This window comes from Oreochromis niloticus, linkage group LG3 (assembly GCF_001858045.2).
Source record: "Oreochromis niloticus isolate F11D_XX linkage group LG3, O_niloticus_UMD_NMBU, whole genome shotgun sequence".
Taxonomy (NCBI): domain Eukaryota; kingdom Metazoa; phylum Chordata; class Actinopteri; order Cichliformes; family Cichlidae; genus Oreochromis; species Oreochromis niloticus.
Window position 1 is genome coordinate 42,821,902 of NC_031967.2, and position 23,552 is coordinate 42,845,453.

Consider the following 23,552-nt stretch of genomic DNA (forward strand, 5'->3'; position numbering starts at 1 on the left):
GCTCTTTTCCCTCTCTTCCTATGTGATTTGCGTGGACTCAGAAAGACACCACTGATGACGCCTGACGAAGATCTAGAGTTGGATGTCTTGAGACCGGTCTTGGTCTTGAGGCCACTTTTACGTGGTCTTGGTCTTGTCTTGTTCTCGACGGACTTTGGTCTTGGTCTTGTCTTGGATCCCTCGGTCTTGTCTTGGTCTCGCTGTCTCGGTCTTGCTCTCTCAGATGTGTTCAGGAGATTTGGAGTCAACCATCGGTGGAGAGGGGGGTGGCTTACTCATTTTTTCAGAAGCCTGGGGTCTTTTGGAGTGTAATTTGGAGATGACTGACTGACAACTGTATAAAACAAAAACTACACACAATATTCGAAGCACATACCGTACAGTTGTAAATTCCCCCTAATTATGGTACGATCCAAGCTCAGGCACTAGGTGACTGAGCACAGCACTTACGCATGTGAGCAAGGAGGGAAAAGCTGCTGACTCCGAGTTTGCTGTAGGAGAAGCGCAGCCAGGCAGACAGAGGAGAGCTTAAATTTGACCAGGTACCAAAGCAAATCATTCGTACCGAACAAATAATGTAAATATGACCGTGTCAGTTTGATAACAAAAGATTGATATCAAACTGATCACTTGACCCATATTACGTTACTTGCTCTTTGAGTGAATCAACAAATGGCGAAATGAAAAGCCGAACACTAATGCTGTTTTTTTTTCCAGAGAGTTTTAGCTTACATGTGTGTTTATTTCATATTTTCAGTTGTTACCCTCCATGGCTAAACAAAACACTCTAAACCGGTTTCAGTTATGTACTGATGAACACAACAATGGAAATAAGGGGCTTCTTTCAAAGAAAAAACTCAGGTAGATTTTATTTTATATCGGGTGCTCATGAACATCCCTCGTAGCCACTGCGTTGTGTACCTGGATGACCTGTTGGTGCACGGTGGCGACTTCGACAGTGCACTGTCCCACCTGGGCGAGGTCTTCAGTGCCATCCAACAAGCTGGGCTGCGGCTCAACCCTGCGAAGTGCCGCCTGTTGGCGAGAGAGACCACGTTCTTGGGCCATGTGATCAGCGCTCAAGGTATCACAAAGGTGGCTGCTGTCCGGGACTGGCCGACTCCCTGGAACGTCAAAGAACTGCAAAGCTTCCTGGGCCTAGCCTCCTACTACCGCCGGTTCATCAAGGGGTTCGCGACGATAGCCAGCCCTCTCCACCGCCTGCCTGATAAGGGCCAGCCGTTTGGCTGGGATGATGCCTGCACTGCGGCTTTTGCACAACTGCAGGAGGCCCTCACCAGAGCTACAGCCCTAGCCTACCCCGACGCTCGGCAACCTTTCATTGTGGACACTGACGCTAGCAATGTAGGAGTCAGGGCGGTCCTTTCACAGCAGGATGAGGCCGAAGAACAAGTGGTGGCGTACTTCAGCTGTGCTCTGGGGCGAGCCGAGAGGAACTACTGCATGACTCGGCGGGAGCTGCTTGCCGTAGTGCTGGCGGTGCAGCACTTCTGGCCATACCTGCACGGCTGCCGGTTCCTCCTGCGCACCGACCATGCATCTCTAACTTGGCTCCTGAACTTCAAACACCCAGAAAGTCAGGTGGCCAGCTGGCTGGAGATCCTTCAGGGCTATGACTTCGAGACCCAGCAGGTCAGGCTGGTCGGGCAGGTTGACAGCATGGTAATGCTGATGCTCTCTCCAGATGGCCCTGCATGGCTGTTGTCAGGAGTAGTAAGATATTATGCTGCTATTATTTGCTGCTATTTTTTATGATCATTATTACTATTCCATTAATTATTAATATTGATATTGCATTTAGATGTTTAAACATATTGGCACCCAATTAAGCTTTTATTATAAGTCCAGTAAGAACCACTTTAAACTGTTGAGTTGAATCTATAATCTTAAAATGTTTATAGGCAGATTACATTGCATTATTTGAAAAAGGCTAACCTTTGAAGATAATCTGAGCCTAAAAGTCTTCACGGGAAACTGCAGGTTTGCAGAGTGTGCAGGGCAGGAAGTGAAACTGAAAGCACAGTCTAAGTGCAAGCTAAGAGCAGGTTATTTTATTATGCATTTATATCTTTGATTAAGCTTTAAGTAGTTGTGTTAGATTGAAACATTTGTTTTATACATTTTTCATATAAGTCAAGATCGGCACACACAGGATGGCCTTAGCCTGGTTGCCTAAGTTGAGGTTAGACATACAGACACATATAGTTTCAGCTGTGTACGTGCGCAGGCCTTGTGTCTGGCGATGACGAGAGGTGTGAGGTGAGCCGGGGTGCAGGAGAGGTCATGACACGTACGCAGTACACAGCACGCACGCGCCCCCACACGTGCACGCACACACACACACACATCTGTAGACTCATTTATATAGGTAAGAGTTTAATCATGTTTTGCTTGCGACTGCAAAATTGTGCCTGCATGAGTGACAGTTTGTGTAGAACGTGGACCTGATGTTCCAGACAGATAAGCCTGGGCAGGATGGTGACAGGAAGCACCTGGGTTCGAGCCGAAGACAATGTTCTTTTTAAACTGTGTCAAAAGTTAACTGAACAGTTGTGGTTTTGGATTGACGTAGGAGATCTTGAGTCTGCCTGGCAACAGAAGGGGGCTGTACTATTTTACCCCTATAAAGTCTTTGTTCTGACTATTGTAAGACAGTTCAACACTGAATCTGCACAGTGTTGGACTCCACATGTGTATTCATTAAAATGTCGTCTAATTGCACCCGGCAGGATCAGTGGTCATTATTTTTGGTCTTCCTCCTCAATTTCTGAACCCTTAACACTGTCGAGTGCCGCTACTGCCGGCGGCAGGAGAAGTGGGCCCAGGACGCATTTGGCGTGGCTACTGCTCAGGCCACAGCCAGCAGAGGGGGATGGCTCCCATTGGCCACACAGCAGCTGAAGTGGGAGCAGGAGGCTGACGCGGTTCGGGGGGGAGGGAATGGAGACCTACGACGGCCCCCGGTCAGGGCAGAGATATCCTGGTGCTGTTGGTGCCTCGGTGGCTGCGGTCGCAGGTGCTCGAGCTTGTCCACAGCTTGGTGGGGGCCGGCAACTATGGGAATGCCAAAACTCTCCGCTGACTTCATGTGCATTGCTGTGACACCTGTACCGCACAGAAGGGCCAACTCAACGCCCCACTGCCCCCATGCAGCAGTACCTGGTGGGGGCCCCGATGGAGCGAGTGGGAGTGGACATCCTTGGGCCTTTCCCCGTCACCGAGTCAGGGAACCCGTATGTGTTGGTGGCCATGGACTATTTCACAAAGTGGCCAGAGGCCTACGCGGTGCCGGACCAGAGTGCAACCACGACGGCAGAGAAACTGGTGGAGGAGAGGAGGGAGCTTTCGTGCCTGGTGACAAGGTTTGGGTGTACTTCCCGGTTCGAAGAGAGGAGTGTCCCCCAAGCTCTGCAGTCACTGGCAAGGGCCAGCGGAGGTCATGGAGCGGCTAACAGAAGTGGTGTACCGGATCTGCATGCCGGGCCTGGGGCGCATGGTGGTGTTGCACCAGGACAGACTCGCACCGTACCGACCGCCCGCTCCAGCAGCCGCCAGGGCAGGGGATGCTGGTGGCACCCCATGTTCTGATCCGAGTGACTCTTCCCCCGCAGGTCGAGATCGGCCGGTGCACCGAAAGAAGACCCCTGGACATTTGCAGGACTTTGTGTTGGGTAATGGGGTTGTCGGGGACGACTGACCCCTTAGGTGGGAGCTATGTAGCGGGTCAGGGCTGTTTGGGTTTTGTTTGACAGTTGTGTTCTGTTGTTTCAGGCAGCAGCGTTATGTTGCCATGGTTACCATGTGACGCACTCTCTCTGCGACTGTGTGTTTTCTGGGTGAGAGAGCGTCTTTTCCTTGTTGTTGTTGTTATGCTAGTGCTATGCCGAGCAGCTGAGTTAGCGGCGGTGTTTCTGTGGAATGCAATAAACGGCTGTGCTCCCTGGCTAACTCTGCGGGAAGCAAGACTGAACGATACCTCTGTCTCCTACTTGTCTGAGCTTGCCACAATATACTATGCTTTGTATGTTGTTCAGTATATTTCTATGCAAAAGAAGAGGAATTTCAATACACAGCAGTATATTCACAGTTGAAACCAGATATTTTCATACACTTTAGGGGAAAAAAAATAAAAACATTTTTTTACTGTTAAACATCAATCTGTGTAAACTTGTTTTGTTTTAGACAAATAAATATTGAAATATCTTTTCAATTAGTTAAATGTCAGAATAAAGAGAGAGAGAGCTTTTTTTTTTCATTTTCATCAAATTCAGGAGTACATATACACTAAGTTTATTGTTAATCAATAACAAAACTCCTGACGATTCCATTCCGAGCTTAAGAAGCTTCTGATAGGTTAGTAGAGTCCATGTGAGTAAATTGGTGACACACCTGTGGATGCATATAAGGCACCCCCAAAACACAGAGCCTGTTTCTTTGTCATGGGAAAATCAAGAGATATCAACCAAAACACCAGGAAAAGAATTGTGGAGCTCCATAAGTGTGGCTCAATTTTGAGTACAATCTGGGTGCCATTTGCAGTTAAGAAATACATACAATTTTTCTCTTTACTCTTAAATTTAACAAATATGTTTTTTATATTTATCAATCTAAAAAAAATAAGCATTTAGTCTGATTTGATGTTACAATTTAAAAAGTGTTTTTGTTTTTATCTGAAGAGTATGTAAATATCTCATTTCAGCTGTATATTTGATGATGTTGGTGCTTGGCTTGATTGTCACACAAAGAGGGAGATGGAGAGGAGAATGAGGACAGAACAGAGATGGAACAAGAGGCAGGTGAGACAGACATGTTAGTCAAATGGTTGTTTGCCAAAACTCATCAGAACATGTATCTAGTACCTAGTGTATCTTTTTAGATACCATTTGTTACTTTTGAAATTCTATATTTATTAAGTCATGCAGGCTTGTTTGCACAACAAGGCTAAATAAATAAATAATAAATATATAATATATAATAAATAATTATATAAACTTTTCTGTATCTAAATAGTCTACTCTGGTAGAATTAAAAAATAAGTTTAGTGCAGGTCTATGATGATTTTCAGTGCTACTATCATCTAGGTTTGATTCTGGTTCTGTTTTGGTTAAGTCCTAAGTAGTCCTGATTTTGAACTGTTGTAGTCCTGTTTTAATTCCGGATCAGTTCTGGGTCTGGTTGAATTGGGGTTTAGTCTCTGTGTTTTGTAGTGATGTGTCGGTCGCGAACAAAACGGCTCTAAGAGCTGGCTCTTTGAAGTGAACGACGCGAGCCTTGTGCTTTGCGCTGGGCAAAGGGGGGAGGGGCGGTAGTTACACTCGCAGTAGCACAGGAACAGAGCCGGAGGGAAAGAGAGAGAAAGAGAGCCAGGGACAACAACGTCACACTAGAAAGGTATAGTAATCATCCACAACTATTTTCAGTTGCGGATGATTCAGAAAGTTTATTCATGCAGGCCCATATGACAGAGAATGTGCATCTTCTTTTTGTTTTCATATTTTAATTTATATTTAATTGTGTTGTGGTTTGCAGTGTTTTGTGTTGTTTCACATTAAATTTGTTTAAAAGGAAAAAGCTGAAAATTTAAATAGTTAAAAGTTGAAATGTAAATAGTTGGTTTTTGTATTGTATGATTTATTTATTACATTTTATGTGGAGTGAATCAACACTGCAAAAACCCACCTCCTTAATACTAGATAAATACACTTATTTTTGGTGAAGATTTGCTTAAAACAAGTGAAATTATCTGCCAGTGGAGTAAGTGTTTTTTTCTTACTAAGATTTCTTGAAATAAGAACAATATCTAGATTTAAATAAAGCTAAAAATAAGTCTTACACTTATTCCAGGCAACAAATCAGAACATTGAAACTTAAAATAAGCTTTAAACACTTATTCTAGGCAACAAATATAGTCAAATCTTAAAATAAGCCTTACACACTTATACCAGGCAACCAATCATGGCAATTGAAACTTAAAATAAGCTTTAACCACTTATTCTAAGCAAAATGTTGAAGAAATTAAATCTGAAAATAGGCATAAAACACTTATTCTAAGGAACAAATCAAGGCAAATAATCTAAAAACTAGTACATTAAATCATTTTAAAGATAAACTGCAAAAATTACCCATCTTAAAATAAGTTAAAAAATAATAGATTATAGTCTAAATCTTCTTAAATTTAGTGAAATAATCTGCCAGTGGAGTAAGAGAATTACAAATGATAAGAATTCTCAAAATAAGAAAAATATCTAGGCTTTAGACAAGTAAGAGAGATCTTAAAACAAGTTGTGAATGAGATATTCCAAGAACTCTGTTAAGTCAAAAAAGTCAGGCAAAGTATACCTTGTACATGACCTTTATTGGAAACAAACTCTCCAAACAGTAACAAATATTTCAGTCAATCATAGTACACAAAAATTTAAAGACACATTGTAAGTGTAACATTGTTATTTTGTGTTCCTTTTAGAACTGCTAAACCAGTTAGCTACTCAACATATAAAATGTAATAAAAAGAGCATTTGCAATTTTAAACAGAATTTGCAGAACAGATGTGTTTAAGGAAAAAGCACTTTGTACTACGTTAATAAGAATACAAAAAAAGAAGAATTCAAGTGTAAATTGCAACTTCAAAGCTATCAGGTGCAAACCTTTCAACACAGACCTAAGTTACATGTTGCTCAAACAGCTCTACTTCTCAATAAAAAGTTCTACAGCCTGCCATGACTTTTTTGTATGAGCCTGTGGTGTCTTGCTCATGGATATTGTCCTTTAACACTTCAGTCTGAATGACAGACAGAAGCGTTGCGACACATTTAGGATAGGTGAGATGCAGGGTGTAGTAGTATGCCATAAGATACAGCAAACCTTCTCCAAGGTCATCTGTGGCAAATGTGGTGATGGGAGTGGTTCCAACTGCAATAAGACAGCGGGACCCTTCAAAGACCAGAACAGGGCTGATGCTGGATCTTCTGTTGGCTAAAAGAAAAACAAAGACAAAAATTGTACACTGTAGGGAGAAACTCCAAAGCTATCAGGGTAGTTCAAATACTTAACCACAAGTATGTATTAGACTTAGACTTAACTTTATTGATCCCTTTTGGGTGCACCCTTAGGGTGACACATGAATGATGACAACCATAGATCAGATGCTCTACAGACCATATTAATGTTATTTTTCTTTAGATTGACAAATACTGTATAGAAAATCCCAAATATTCATGCCATTGAAAAATGTAATAAATTCTGCCTCATCACCATTAGGATTGTGTCTTTACACACTTTAGGAAATGACAAAGATACTGCACCTGTGATAGTAAAATATGTAATTATTTCCAATTTCTGTTTTTAATTTCTTTATGTTTTTCTTTATTATTTTTATTGAAATTTTTGATCTATCAGTGTTTGTGCCATTTCAGATTTCTGCACTTTTTCTAAATATAAACTACATTGTTGGAGGACTTGGCATGGATAAAAAGGCCATATCCCAAACAAACTGTTAAAGTGAAGGCTTTAGTATGGAAGAAATATAGTATCATCAGAATCCAACTATTTTTAGACATTGAATTTATAACACTGAATTTTTATCCTCCAAATTTCCCTGCAAAAATATTCACCTGCAAAAATTCACCTGCAAAAAATTCACCTGCAAAAATTCACCTGCAAAAATTCACCTGCAAAAAATTCACCATCAAATATTCACCTGCAAAAAATTCACCTGCAAAAAATTCACCATCAAATATTCACCTGAAAAAAATTCACCTGCAAAAAATTCACCGTGAAATATTCACCAGCAAAAAATTCACCTGCAAAAATTCACCTGCAAAAATTCAACTGCAAAAGTGATGAACTTAAATGACCCAAGCCAGAGCAATCAGCACTAGATCGAGTCGAGCGGCTCTCAGCCAATTAAATTACGCTGTTTGATCACATGACATCGTTAGCCAGCAGTGTGTCTCCTGAAAAGAGAGCTGTTTAGAGGTGAGGGATTAAGTTTTTCTCCTAAATAGAGATCATTACAGGACGCCTAGTCCTACTTAAAATCCCATTCATTTTTCTTTTATTTTATCATCTACTCGAACTGAGGAAAACGTTTGACTAACTCAAAGAAAATTTCCGCGCCTCCCCTGCCTGTCTGCAGAGGCAGTTTTGAATTCAGGAGCGGCAAACCCTGGCGGTTCTCCGGTAAGTATATTATGTTTTATCTTCAAGTTTGTCTTTTGAAACGTTAATTTTATTTAAATCCGTTGGTCACGTATAAAGTACACAGACGGGGTCTTTGCTCAACTCGTCTGATGCGTGTCTCACTAAGCGCTACATGCTACCATCCTGCTAACCGAGCTAACCTTTACATGCTGTGCTCTACAAAATAGGATACTCGGTACAAAACCATACTCCACAGATGTTGATAGATAGACGAACACTGCAAATATAATGTAGGAAACGAGAACGGCATTTGGTGAAGGGGTAAAATACACCATGAATAAAGCCATAGAGTGAATGGCTGCCATGGTTGCAGAACGGCCTGATTTAATGACAAGAATGGGGAAGAGTGAGGTGAAGTGAACCAAAGCCACAAAACACGGTCAGACAAGGCGGGAATAGGGCAGTGATATGTCCGTCAGTATGAAGTTGGTGTATGCTTTGGTGACCAAAAACTCGAGACCGGTATCAGGAAGATGGGAGACTCGTGTTTCACTGGAATAGTTGTGAATTAAAACATCATTTGTTGGGGAAATTTAGGTGTAAATGCATCCATACAGGCGAGACAGAAGCAGACCAGGCAGTGAAGAAAACAAGGCAAACATTAGAAATATTAAAACGGAAATATGGGATTAATATAACATACAATTAGGGAAAATTGAAGGAACACAATGTAAATTATACTGTAAAGTCATTAAAACAGCATAACCTGAATAAAAGAAACATGTAATTGGGTAGGATGATGATGATGATAATAATAATATTAAAAAACATGTACAAGATGGGCATGTATACTTGTACCCAGAATTTAACAACTATAAAGTTGTGGCATGACAGTACCTTACCCCATCCATTATATCCACACTTTCAGAAAAGGATATGGTCAATATCTTTACAAATCTAAACTTAAACAGATAGCATAAGTTAAACGGGATATTCCCTCTGCTTTCTCCTAGAGAGAATACATCAAATTAAACAAATAAGTAGTCTATGGCATTTAAAAGTGGTTACCTACAATTCTGAAATGATAATACTAATTCTTATTGATGATGATATTGTATTTGAAATCCTGGTGTAACACTGAACCCGACATCATAAAATGATTACCCTTGTAATGTCAGGGAGCTACAACCAAGGAGGGAAAATATTACTGTCTCACCCCTTGTATCCAATTACATAACAGCACTGCTTGGTAAAGGTGTTGAATTAGCTGGGTCACGCAGTTTGGGGAAAATTGTGGGTAGCCTGCAAGGGCCTCAACTTCTCCATTCCCACAATGTGCAACAAATGGGCACAGCTGATCTTCAAGATTGGAACATCGGCCAATTACTTCCAACGTATTTTTGCAAAAATATTCTTAAACTTGTCTCTTTACACAGATCATAATGATACAAGATGGCACTTGTGTAATTTCCTATAAATTAAATAAATCTAAATAATTGTTACCAACCCGGTAAATCCTGAAATATGTTTTAACAGCTGTGTTAAATTAAACTTCATACTGACACATGCTGGAAAGTGCATTCATGAGACAATTTTTTTTTTTATGCCTTCTAGAGCAGAAGCAATCAAAGATTTTAAGGATTCTTTTACATTTTTTAAAAACACTCTGATTAAGGCATAAGTTGTTCTTTATTATCAGATCTAAGTTTGTTTAAAGCTTCGAATGTTTTGAGGTACTTTTCTTTGTTTTCAGGATTCGTTGCAACCACGGATGGGAAAATGTGGAGGTTGCACGGCTGATGTTTACTGTTCGTGGCACAGGAAGAGGCAGTTTGATTTCAGGAATGAGTGTGCACAATCAAAGGTTTGTTCTCATAAAATACTGTCAACCTCAAATGTTTCTGACATAAGATGGAAGGTGTTGCAGCTTTATTTCCATTATTTAAAAATACATAAACATTTAAAGGGTATAATGTTATGATTTAATGTTGTCAGTGTTTTATGTCATGTTTAAGGATTTTGTTCTCGGTTGTATCTTACGTTTAGTTTAGTTCAGGGTCCATGTGTCATTCTGTCTCTCAGTGTCAGGTCTTCGTCTTGGTGTAGTGTTCTCATTTCCTGTTTTATTGTGAAGGTCTGCGTCTCATGTGAGTGTGTTCAGTTTTACCCCTGTCTCGTCTGGTTGATTATTCCCAGCTGTGTTCCCCACCTGTGTGTAATCTCCCTGTGTTTCTCTGTGTGTATTTAAGTCGCGTCTTCTGTCTTTGTGCTGGCTGGTCCGTCTGTGTATCCACCATGTTCCACTCGTGTGTTTGGTGTTAGTGTCTTAGTTTTGTAAATAGTTGTAAATAGTCTTGTCAAGTAGCGATCGTACATTTTGTTCACCTTGTGTATATATCCTTCACTGCAGCAGCCTAGTAGGCGTGAGAAGCCATTTTTGTTGATTAAGTTTTCTCCTGTTTTTGTTAGAAAGTTAGGTAAGTGGATTGTCTTTTGGTTGGTTTTTATTTTGTGTAGGACAGCATAGGGACCAGTAGGGAGTTTTGTTTGTTATTTTTGGCACTGCTCACAGCTGAAGCAAAATAAATGGCTGCTTAGCACTTTTAGAAGATATTGTGGTTTGTGTACTTAGTTGGGTGGTGTGTGGGTGGGCCAACTTCTTGTTGCGTTCGATACTCGCCTAGACAAAGAACGTAACAATAGTTTTATGAAAAAAGTTTTATAGTAAAATGTCTTTAGAGAACAGTGCCCTATCCAGCAGGATATATTGTCTCATATGTGTCAGGTGTTTTTGTTGTTGTTTGTTTCTTTCAATTTCCATTATTTACCCCTCAAGGAAGAAAATATTGGACAGGTCCTACAAACCCCAAAGAGCCTTCAGGACTCTGCCCTATTTTTAGTTATTCACACACCTTTTCCAGTCTGTTACTTCCTTCCCTGAATGTTCATTCTGTGTTAATGGTCTGGTTGTCATCTCATGTATTGCCACTGATCATTACAACCCTTTTGGCACCTTTTAAGTGATATGCCTGGGTCCTTCCTACATGCCCTGATAATGTATTATTACTGTTGTCATGCACACATTTCATGTAGGGTTAGAAACAAGCAGGGAATTTCTCATACACACCAAAGAAAGGCCATACCTAATTTAAATATTTTTTATATATTATTTCAGAATAGAGCGACTGTGGAGAGACCTCTGGGTGGCCGTTGCATGCATTTACTACAATGTTCTTCACAACCTTGAGGAAGAAGGCCTTCTTGACATTTCAAATGCTGCACACCTCTTTTGCTGCCATTACATCTGTCTTCCTCGACTGGAGGATGATTTTAATACATTTTGCAGTGGATGGGACAACCATCCACTGCGAACAGAAAACAACACGAGTCCCAACCAGCTGTGGGAGTTGTGTCACAGATATCACCCTTTTCCTGTTCCAGAAAACACACAGGTAAAGGTGCACATTTTTAGTACTCATTGATTCTCTTACAGAGAATGTGATGATTTTATGGATAATTAAAGTCAGTCATAAATCCACAAACACAACAAGCTGAAAGTCAGTGATGCTGCTCGGTTTGCAGTCCTGAATATGACGGCACAAGCAGGATTCACTGCACTGTTAATGTTAGCTATGTTATATTGCTGCCTCTGTTCGGTGGTGTCGAGCCAAACGGACTTTAACGTGTGTTTGAACGAGCTGACGGTTCACTCGTTAAGCTGAAAGAAAGATGCTTTAATCACAGGAGTCACACATGTGTCCACTGGACCATCTGGGAACTCTTCTTGTTTAGCACTCGTAATAACACAAACACTAAATCCTCCTTCTCTTGTGCTGTTTTGTAGCAGTGTGTACACCTGAGACTGTCACCTGTCTGTCTGTCCTGCACTCTCTCTCTGTTTCTTTCTCTCTGATTGTGGAATAAAAGTATGAACATGTATTTATAAGTTACACTTGTGTTTGAATCCTGCAGCTTATCACACATTTGATTTCCATGTGTGACAACTGCAAGTGTCCAGAGTGAGGACAGACTGAGGGACCCACTGCTGCACATCATCTGTGAGGCTTTGCACCCCTGATGATCCACCAGGACAAACTCAGCAGTGTGTGAGGAAGAGGAGGAGGAAGAGCCAGCAGCAGCTGACAGATGGAGAGAATAGACAGACTGTTCCCTGTTTGTGAAGGACTGCTAGAAAAGTTTAACATAACTGTCTGTCCTGAATCAGTCTTATTAGGTAATGTTCAAATAATGTTATCATCCCAGTGTTTTCAGTGTGGGAGAAAGTACTCAGGGCCTTCAAGTTACACACTATGAAAGGCAGCAACAAGTTTAATGTTCAGAAACCTAAAGTATGTATCAGCAGCAGAATGGAGCTAAAAATAAATGTTTGTTTCAGTTCTATGAAGCTTTCAGTATTTTGGATTAGTAGCACTGCTGTGTTTGTTGCATCATATTGCTGTAATTGTTTATATGCTTTATATATTCTGAGGTAAGTTGATCTATAGTGTTACATCATATTCTACAAGGATGTTATGTGTTTGTATACTTTCTGCCCAGTTTGACCCATTTAGCAGAAGTCAGCCTGTTTAAGGCTCTGATATCTGTTCTGTATGACTTAAAGCAGTTATGACATGGTCTGATTTTCTCACCCAATAAAGGAATATTTAATATATCAGTCTACTCTTTGTTTATTAGAAACAGTTTTCACAGCTCGTACATTTTCTTTTTACACATATATATATATAAGCATTGAGCCAAATTTAGTAATGCCAACATATTAAACGAACAACATTTGTCTCTTATATATAATACACCTATATATGCACTGTCAAAGATATTTGTCTTTGAGTGAAGATTTAAGGTGATAGGACTTATAAATAACTGGAACTTGAATCTTTACTGAAGCTCAGTATTCACTCACATGAATTTCACTCACATGTGCTGTACCAGTGTACCTGCACATGTGATGTGACAATAGAAGTTATTTGATTTGAGAGTTCAAACTCACTGCTGTAATAACTTATAATGATTAATATAATAACTATAATATTGGCCATATCATATTTACACTAACTTTAGTCTCATGAACAACATTGGCTAATTGTTGTTTACTAGCTAATCTTAAATGACCGTTCAGTACAGATATGAAGGCCAACAATCATGTTTTACAGTCCTGTGGTCTCAGCCTCAGATACTTATTAAATCACACAAAGCTGGTGTAGAAACAAACACACGAACAAAATATGTTCTCCTTCATTTCTGTCAAACAAAGCTGTATGAAACGTTTCCAGCGGTTGGTGTTATGGTTGCTAGGCAACCTGGGAAGCGCGACGGAGGCTAGACCGTCCCATTTCACGAGCCTCGCACTTCCGGCCTTAGCGGTCTTTGAGTACGCGGTCCTTGAAGATCGTTGAGGCTGCGTACTTTAAGGCTGCAGACCCTGAATTGGGATACAGCCCCTGAATTGGGATACAGCCGTAATCCCTCACCTCTAAACAGCTATCTTCTAGGAGACACACTGCTGGCTAACGATGTCATGTGATCAAACAGCATAATTTAATTGGCTGAGAGCCGCTCGACTCGATCTAGTGCTGATTGCTCTGGCTTGGGTCATTTAAGTTCATCACTTTTGCAGTTGAATTTTTGCAGGTGAATTTTTTGCTGGTGAATATTTGACGGTGAATTTTTTGCAGGTGAATTTTTTTCAGGTGAATATTTGATGGTGAATTTTTTGCAGGTGAATTTTTTGCAGGTGAATATTTGATGGTGAATTTTTTGCAGGTGAATTTTTGCAGGTGAATTTTTGCAGTTGAATTTTTTGCAGGTGAATTTTTGCAGGTGAATATTTTTGCAGGGAAATTTGGAGGATAAAAATTCAGTGTTATAAATTCAATGTCTAAAAATAGTTGGATTCTGATGATACTATATTTCTTCCATACTTTAGGGGCATAATTTGATAACAAATATGAAGAAACCCAGACCTGAAGGACATGAATCAGTGCTTCACTGGCATGTCCCATCTTCTTGGGTGGTGCAGCTCTTGATGGGAAGAGAGTTGGTAGTGCCCTGAACAGGGCTATGTTCAAACAGAACAGAAAAGAAAGAACTAAATCAACTTTCAGTTTAATATTCAATATTATTGCCAGAATTGTAGTGTTTCACTTACAACTGTTGTCACCAGAACTGCTCCTTGGTGGCAAAAGCATGTTTGATCCACCACTTGAATCTGCATCATAATCTTCTCCCTCTTCACATGGTGAGATATCCATGAGACGCCTTTTCTTTAGTTTCATCCTAAATAAGAAAACAAAAATAGTTATATTACAGGAGTCCTAAACAAAATGTGTTGTGCTACGTGTTTTTAAATCAAAAGCGGCAAAATTTGCCTCTTTGTTAACATGAGCCCACAACTGTTTCCTCATAAAATTTTCAGGCCCTGGAAGCAGGTCCCTTAAATTGTCCCTACTGAGGGTGTGGAACAAGACCATCTATGTTGGCAACTGTAAATAAAAGTCAGTAACTTTCAGAAATGTAAGTTGTACATCTCTTTAAATGTATACATTTCACTGTTCAAAAAAGGAAACAATTCCAAATTGTCATTTTGTCAAATACATTTAAATGTAATTTAAATATTTTATTGATTTGATAACATAAAACTGATTCTATGTCGGATCACTGTCAGTGAGTGCAACACAACATTCATTTAGACATTAATTTGCATAAATATGCATATGCTTGGCCTACCATTTAAAACCGAAAGGTTGCAATCATCCAAATCCTCCATGATTTTCTGGTGTAGCGTTTGTCAGAACATTTCCCTGAGGACAGAAAAACATACATGGTTGGGTCAAAAAGAAAAACTGAGTCAAGACACCACCTGCCATGGATCCAAAGTCTATGCAATCAGACACCTGGATAAGGTGCAAAAGACAGACTAAGTAGAGCCTGTTAAGTCTTATAAAATTGCTCACTTAAAATGTATGGCAAGTCTATTCCAAACTAGTTTTCAAACTAAAACTAATAGTGACCAACTGCTTGTCAAATGATTCAACAAATGATCAAAGCTCAGATTAGGCCACTTCATCCAATAAGAAAAATTGTTACCTCAGTTCACCAAGGTTAAAGTGACCTGATTTATATTAATAGTTCACAACATAAATAATTGGAAGTAAGTTCACATCTCCAACTTACGATAGTTTATATGATTAATCATAATCTGTTGGAAATGAAGCTTAAAGTAAATCTATAGGCAAAGATGTCATTCATAAATGTGCATCTGGTTTATGCCATCCCCGTGCATTATTTTATTCCCTTGTGTTATCTTTAATTTCATTACCCAAACCGGACTTGCAAATAAAATTTGAATAAACTCATGTTGGTTAAATGTAATTTTGGTCACAAGACAGTTAACTCTTGATGACTTAAGTAAATCCTCATTTAAATTAAATATAGATCTGTCCTAGACCCCTGTCTTTTTCCATAACAAAAAAAAAATTTAAGCAGCAGAGAACACTGGATGTAAGCCGACAGTTTGACTGGTGCTGGAGCTGCAGGCTTAAGATATCCTTAAGTGAATTCAAAAACAGCGTTGTAAAGTTACGAGCCCGATTGTGAGATTTGTCTCAAACCAGTATCGGTCCTCCCAAGCTGCACACACAAACACACCAAGGACAGTGCAGACAGAGAGCGCACGGCTTAAGAAGGAAAAAAAAAACACTGCAGCTTCTTATTCTCCGTGGGTGGGACACCCAAAACAGACTTTTGCAAAGGCGGATATCAACTGTAGTTCTTTTGTCATATAGCTATGTTAAGTATATTAAACACGAAACTAAATTTACCCAACTAGCACCATTAATAATTTTAAACTCTCACTGCATGCTAACAATTCAGCAAACTGAATGAACTAAGCTAGCTAGCTGGCTGGCAGTTTTGGCTAACCATTGGTAGTGAACTGATAATACTGCCTCGGTAAAACTTAATATTTTACCGACTGATGTTACTACAGTAAGTCAAAGCTAAAAGAACCCGAAATGTTTGTAAGCAAAAGTTAATTACCTTAACAGAATCCAGTCCGAACCTGCTTCCCCGTGTCCTTCACTCCGATTCAAACAGTGAGATAATGGACAGAGCCACTTGAGGGCAGCCAGGGGGGACGTGGTGTTACACATTTTCGTCCGTGTAAAGCTTGTAAAACGTGAACATAACATGCATAATGAACCGGCATTAGAAAAACAAATTTTAACAAATAACCCATCAATTACTATGACTGTTGTAGTCGTCTTTACAATCACATTACTACACAAGTTAAATGCAGACTTGGTATAAACCACCCCTTCAAACTTGGTATTGACCTCTACTACTCTGCCCAACTTCTTTCAGGTCTTTTTCCTAAACAAGATGGCGTGTTGGAGGTGTGGGATTTGTTTTGTTTTTGTTGCCTTAACATTAAAGTCTCTTTTGAGCCATATTAATACAATTCAAAGCCGTAGTCCAGACTTTCATGTGATATGTGGGATTGATGGTTGTACGGAGGAATACAGGAACCTAGGAACCTAACCCTAGGTTCCTAGGTTACAAACATGCTTACAAACATTTCGGGTTCTTTTAGCTTTGACTTACTGTAGTAACATCACTTCCGGCACCGCTCTGAGCTGGCAGCCAGTATCAGCAGTTCCATTCTACTGTGTGGGACAACCTCTGCAGCCCCCTGGAGGATGACCTCAACAGCATCACAGACTGCATTACGGATTACATGAACTTCTGTGTGGACAACACCATACCCATCAAAAAGGTACGGTGTTTTTCTAACAACAAGCCATGGATAAATCCTGAAATTAAGGCTCTCCTCAAGGAGAAGAAGAGAGTCTTTAGATCTGGAGACAAACAGGAGCTGAGAGTTGTCCAGAAGAAGCTGAAATGGAAGATAAGGCAAGGAAAGGAAAACTACAGGAGGAAGATGGAAGAGCAGCTGCAACAGGACAACATCAGAGGGGTTTGGAACAGCCTGAAGACAATCTCAGGACAAAAACCAACCCCCCAGGCTGCAGGAGACTTGGGGTGGGTGAATGACCTAAATAAATATTTTAATAGGTTTGATCAACCACCCACCCCTCCCACAGCATCGTCCCCCCTGCTGCAATCTCCTTCATCTCAGGACTTCACACCTCTCAGCTTCACACCTCCCAGCTCCCAGTCGTTACACCCACCCCCGGCTTCTGTGGACTCCAACATACACCCCCCTCCCCCAAAATCCACTCTTTCTATCTCAGCACTTCAAGTGAGGAACGAACTTTGGAAGATCAAGGTGCGGAAGGCTGCAGGTCCAGATGGCATCAGCTCCAGGCTCCTGAGGTGCTGCGCAGATGAACTGTGTGGCATCCTAGGATATCTGTTCAACCTGAGCCTGTCACTGGGGAAAGTACCACAGCTGTGGAAGACATCCCTTGTGGTACCGGTACCAAAGACCTCCCATCCCAAGGACCTCAGCAGCTACAGGCTGGTAGCCCTGACATCGCATCTGATGAAGACCCTCGAGAGGTTGGTTCTAAACCATCTGCGCCCCCTGGTGAGGTCTTCATTGGATCCACTACAGTTTGCTTACCAGCCTGGCATTGGGGTGGAGGACGCCATCATCTACCTCCTGCACCGAGCTCTGACTCACTTGGAGAAGCCTGGAAGCACTGTGAGGATCATGTTCTTTGATTTCTCCAGTGCTTTTAACTCCATCCAGCCACGACTTCTGAGAGACAAGCTGGAGCTATCGGGAGTGGACCACCACATGTCCCAGTGGATACTGGACTACCTCACAGAACGTCCACAGTATGTGAGGTCACAGGGCTGTGTCTCTGATATGCTGGTCTGCAGTACGGAGGCCCCACAGGGAACTGTGCTGGCACCATTCCTCTTCACCCTCTACACTGCAGACTTCTCCATCAACTCCCCACGCTGCCACCTACAGAAGTTCTCTGACGACTCTGCCATAGTCGGCCTCATCACAGGTGAGGATGACTCAGAGTACAGACAGTGGACTCTGGACTTTGTAGACTGGTGTCAGCAGAACCACCTGCTGATCAACGCCGGGAAAACCAAGGAGTTGGTGGTGGATTTCTGGAGACGCAGACCCACCACACTGACACCGGTGAACATCCAGGGAGTGGACATTGAGATAGTGGACTCTTATAGGTACCTGGGTGTTCACCTGAATAATAAACTGGACTGGAGCCACAACACTGATGCTCTTTACAAGAAGGGTCAGAGCAGACTCTACCTGCTGAGGCGGCTGAGGTCATTTGGAGTACAGGGAGCGCTTTTAAAGACCTTCTATGACTCTGTCGTGCTAGTGGTTGTGAGTGGTGGTTCAGTCCATGTTATTATTGTGTGTATGAGGGTACAGTTGTCCATTGTGTGTGTGTGTAGGTGGTTGTGGGTGTGTGTATGTTCAGTCCATGAGTTTAATCTGGGTCAGAAGTCAGGAGGCAGAGTTCAGGAGTCTGACAGCTGTGGGAAAGAAGCTGTTCCAGTACCTGGTGGTCTTAGTCCGGAGGCTCCTGTAGCGCCTCCCAGAGGGCAGGAGGGTGAAGAGTCCATGTGATGGGTGACTGGGGTCTTTGATGATTTTCCCAGCCCTTTTCAGACACCGCTTCCTGTAGATGTCCTTTATGGCAGGAAGTGGTGCTCCGGCGATGCGCTGGGCAGTTTTCACGACCCTCTGCAATGCCTTCCGGTCCGAGGCAGAGCAGTTCCCGTACCAGACTGTTATACAGTTGGTCAGGATGCTCTCGATGGTGCAGCGATAGAAGTTCACCAGGGTGTCTGAGGACAGGTGGTTCTTCCTCAGAGTCCTCAAGAAGAAGAGGCGCTGGTGAGCCTTCTTGACCAGCTTGGAGCAGTTGGTCGTCCAGATGAGATCCTTGGAGATGTGGACTCCCAGGAACTTGAAGCTGCTCATACGCTCCACAGCCGTCCCCTTAATGTGGATGGGTGGATGTGGGTCAGCATTCCTCCTGTAGTCCACGATGAGCTCCTTAGTCTTCTCGGTGTTAAGCAGCAGGTGGTTTGTGTCGCACCACTCAGCCAGATGATCCACCTCCTTCTTGTAGGCAGTCTCATCGTTGTCACTGATGAGGCCAATCACCGTGGTGTCATCTGCAAACTTAATGATGGTGTTGGAACCATCAGCAGGTCTGCAGTCGTGGGTGAAGAGGGAGTAGAGGAAAGGGCTCATCACACAGCCTTGTGGTACACCGGTGTTCATTGTGATTGTAGATGAGCAGCGGTTATCCAGCCAGACATGTTGGGGGCGGTTGGTCAGGAAGTCCAGTAACCATTTGCAGATGAGGGAACTGATGCCCAGGTCTCTGTCAGTTTCCTGATGAGTTGTGAGTGGTGGATTGTATTGAACGCTGAACTGAAGTCTATAAACAGCATTCTGGCGTAGGTGTTGTTGTTGTCCAGGTGTGAGAGGACAGAGTGCAGTGCGATGGAGACTGCATCCTCTGTGCTCCTGTTCTGGCGGTATGCGAATTGGTGGGGGTCCAGGGTGGGGGGGAGACAGGATTTGAAGTGTGCTAGGACCAGCTGCTCTAAGCACTTAGTGATGATGGGGGTGAGTGCTACTGGGCGGTAGTCATTGAGGCTAGATGGGTTGGAGTTTTTGGGTATCGGGACGATGGAGGTGGATTTGAAGCAGGCCGGTACCACAGCGTGGGCCAAGGACAGATTGAATATGTCTGTCAGCACTCCTGCAAGCTCCCCAGAACACGCTCTGAGAACACGCCCGGGGATGCCATCAGGACGTGCAGCCTTGTGGACATTGATCCTGCTAAGCACCGCTCCTACATCGGTGGTGGGGGAGAGAGTCAGAGGTTGGTGGTCTGCCGTCATGTCTGTTTTGGTTGTGGGGTTCCCTCGCTCAAAACGAGCATAAAAGTTGTTGAGCTCGTTGAGGAAGGAGACATCAGAGGATGTGGGGGAGGGTTTGGTGGTCCTGTAGTCTGTAATGGGCTGGAGTCCTAGCCACATGCGTCGGGGGTTGGAGTTGGACAAGTGTTCTTCTACCTTCTTTTTGTAATGGTGTTTGGCTTTTTTGATGCCCTTCTTTAGATTAGCCCTGGCTGTACTGTAGGCGTGTGCATCTCCTGACCTAAAGGCGGTGTTGCGGGCCTTCAGGAGGAGACGAACATCCCGGTTCATCCAAGGCTTCTGGTTGGGGTACATGGTGATCAGTTTCTGGGTGGTGACACTGTCTGTGGTTTTGGAGATGTAATCCAGTACAGATGAGGCGTACTGGTCCAGGTCTGTGTGGGTGAACACATTCCAGTCTGTGTTTTTAAATCTGTCCTGGAGCACTGCGTCTGTCCCCTCTGGCCACACTTTAATTGTCCTCACAGCAGGTTTCACATGTTGGATGAGTGGTGAATACCTAGGTGTGAGGAACAGGGAGAGATGGTCCGATTGTCCAATGTGGGGGAGGGGTGTTGCTTTGTAGGCTCCAGCCAGGTTGGAATAAACATGGTCTAAAGTCTTGTCTCCTCTGGTGTGGCAGGAGACATGTTGGTGGAATCTGGGGAGGACTGTCTTTAAGTTGGTGTGGTTGAAGTCGCCAGCAACAATAAAAGCAGCCTCGGGGTGTTTATTCTGGTGTTTGTTAATGGCTGCAGAAAGTTCTTTCATGGCCAACCTAGCATTAGCGTCAGGGGGGATATATACTGCAGTGAGTATGATAGAAGTGAGTTCTCTGGGGAGATAATAAGGTCTGCATTTGACCATTAAAAACTCCGCATTAGGTGAGCAGTGACTCTCAGTAGTAGTGGATTTCATGCACCAAGCATTGTTAATATAAATGCACAAACCTCCACCTCTGGTCTTGCCGGAGTCATCTGCTAGCCTGTCGGCTCGGTGTGTGTAGCGTCCTGCTAACTCAATAGCATTGTCCGGGCAGCTGTTGTTCAACCATGTTTCAGTGAAAAACATGACATTTGAGTCCATAATCCGTCTGTTGTTAGTGATGGAGAGCCGTATCTCATCCATTTTGTTTGCCAGAGAACAGACATTGGCGAGGAAAATACTGGGTAAAGGCAGCCGATGTGGTGTTAGCTTTAGCTTAGCCCGTAGCCCTCCGTGCCTACAACAACAACAACAACAATCCTTATTTATAGAGCACATTTAAAAACCAGCGGTATACCAAAGTGCTTAACATAAGAGACTTTGTTTACGTTCTTGGCACCATCTGCGTGCACTTCCGCCCGGCCGGGGAGAGTGGGCAGCCTCCGGTGTTCTGGAGATCTCTGGGATGAGTCGGAGATCGGCGATAAAACTGTTGGAGTTATGAGTCCAGATGTCCAGAAGCTCTTGTCTGCTGTAGGTCAGCAACGCACAGCAATTCTGGATGAATAATCCGGTTAAAAGTAGATAAAAAACCACTAAATAGCAGATTCTGGAGAGACACTGAGCCTCGCGTTGTTCACGTGCCGCCATCTTAGCCATTCTAGTGCTAATACATTATTCTAACTTTTTAATATGAACCAGACTATGGAACACCAAAGTGTTAAAAATGTGTCATTTAATTTTTATTTTACATTATGTATTTTTATATTTTATAAAATATTTATTTCACTATGATTTTTTTTGTAATAATAGAAAAATTTTGAGTCACTTTAATTTTAAGCAGCTGTTTAAGCAGCAGCCAATGAGCGTTCAGGTCCCACCCACTGACCCTGATTGCCTGACTAACGGTGTGTTCACACCGAACGCGATAGAGGCGGCCAGAGCGTCAGGTTTACATGTAAAGTCAATGGAAAGAGCGCGATGACACGCGATTGCGCGTCCAGCGAAAATTCAGAGGCAGATTTGCGTCGCCAAAACGCCAAAACGCCTGAAACGCGCGTCAGTGTAGCGCGTGGGGCGCGTTTGACTCGCGAAAAAAACCACGCGCGTGAATTTTTGTGTTGCATTTTGTGCATACGCGTGTTTTGCCTCTACCGCTCGATTTGGAAAATCTGAACTCCAGCGTCAAATCGCGCCGCGACAACCAATCAGGAGCCTGGTGACGTGGCTGTGACCTAGGTCAAAGGGGCAGATCCAGCCAAAGCCCTTCATTCTTCAATGGAGGGAAGGCTAATCAACACCGTAGCAAACAACCCGGTGCTGTACGACACCAGCTGCTTTCTGTACCGAGACAGGAATATAAAGGACCGAGCTTGGAGGAAGATATGTGAAGAGATCGGGCAACCTGGTAAGTTCATTAATTTCTCTTTTAACATTTTTCACTGACCCGGGGAAGCACAAAAGCTAGCAAGCCACCGCTATTTTCCCACTGATGTACAAATACCGTTCTGCTTTTACGCATGTTGTCATATAGGAATATATTTTGTTTATTAATAAACAGCACACAATGGTCCCGCTCATCCGTCACTGCCTCGCTTTTTCGCTGATTTCTTCTTTTTTGCACAGTACAGCATTGCATTCTGCAGCCTGATTGACAAATCTCCTCCGTGCTGTCTCCTGCGCTTGTCAAATTTATCATGTTTTGTTTTGATAACCATCACATCCAATAGATAAAACAGCACAAAAACACCCATAACTATGACCCTCATTCGGAAATAGACACCTGCACCGCGAGGGAAAAAGGCGCACGAAAGTGGCAGGCAGATGAAGACAAAACACGGCATAATACTTTTACGTTTTGCAATCTACAAAGGTTCGCACTTTGAGAATCACGTTGTGAGAACTGTGACTAATGTTCATGTGTGTGGGAGAAAAAGTGTATAAAGTGCGTGGCGAGGGGCTAGTTATTCTGACAACCCCTGCTGCAATAAATGAGGGACCACTGTATATACTTTCTCTATGATTATTGTATTCAACCTGTTAACATTTAATATTGTCTTGATAGAACCAGCTGATTCTGCAGAAGAGCATCCCCTGTTGCTTCTCCTTGCTCCCCAGTCCCTGAGCTCCTGCTGCTGCACCCACAGGTATGCAATTGTAGCATCAGATGTACAGCAGCACTGATAGCTTTTTACTCGGTGGGATTCCCTTGTGATCACCTTTACTAAATATCTACAACCAATCTGATTATATCCTGTTTTTTTTTTTTTGTTTGTTTTTTTCAATGTTGAAATTAAAATCTAGTAGCAGCCTTCTCATTTCTTTGTGTTTTGTGCTGTTTTACAGGCCCAGAGAGGAGGACAGCTCCGAGGCAGATGAGGGATGGGTCCCAGGACGGTCCATCGGTGGTGGAGCTGGCCATCCTGGTGTCCCTGAAGAGGCCACACCAGTCTCCAATGGAGCATTTCCTCCTCAGCCTTGTTCCTGCTCTGGAGAGCAGCTGGGTCCTTTTTATTCCTGTCTCTCTGTAAATACTTATATTTTATATATTTATGTTTAATGTTTTT

General features: G+C 42.6%; 1 protein-coding gene and 1 long non-coding RNA gene across 2 annotated transcripts in view; one reads left to right on the forward strand and one right to left on the reverse strand.

Annotated features, from left to right (window-relative positions):
- LOC100695786 (zinc finger protein 239) overlaps positions 1-23,552 on the forward strand; it is a 630,955-nt gene that overhangs the window by 581,367 nt on the left and 26,036 nt on the right. The window lies entirely within an intron of this gene.
- Positions 6,345-17,072, reverse strand: LOC102081145 (uncharacterized). The gene is made up of 6 exons (XR_002063427.2): positions 16,780-17,072; positions 16,216-16,344; positions 14,905-14,978; positions 14,327-14,454; positions 14,142-14,236; positions 6,345-6,986 (listed from the first exon to the last, which is right to left on the reverse strand). It is a non-coding gene; the product is annotated as an uncharacterized LOC102081145 (long non-coding RNA).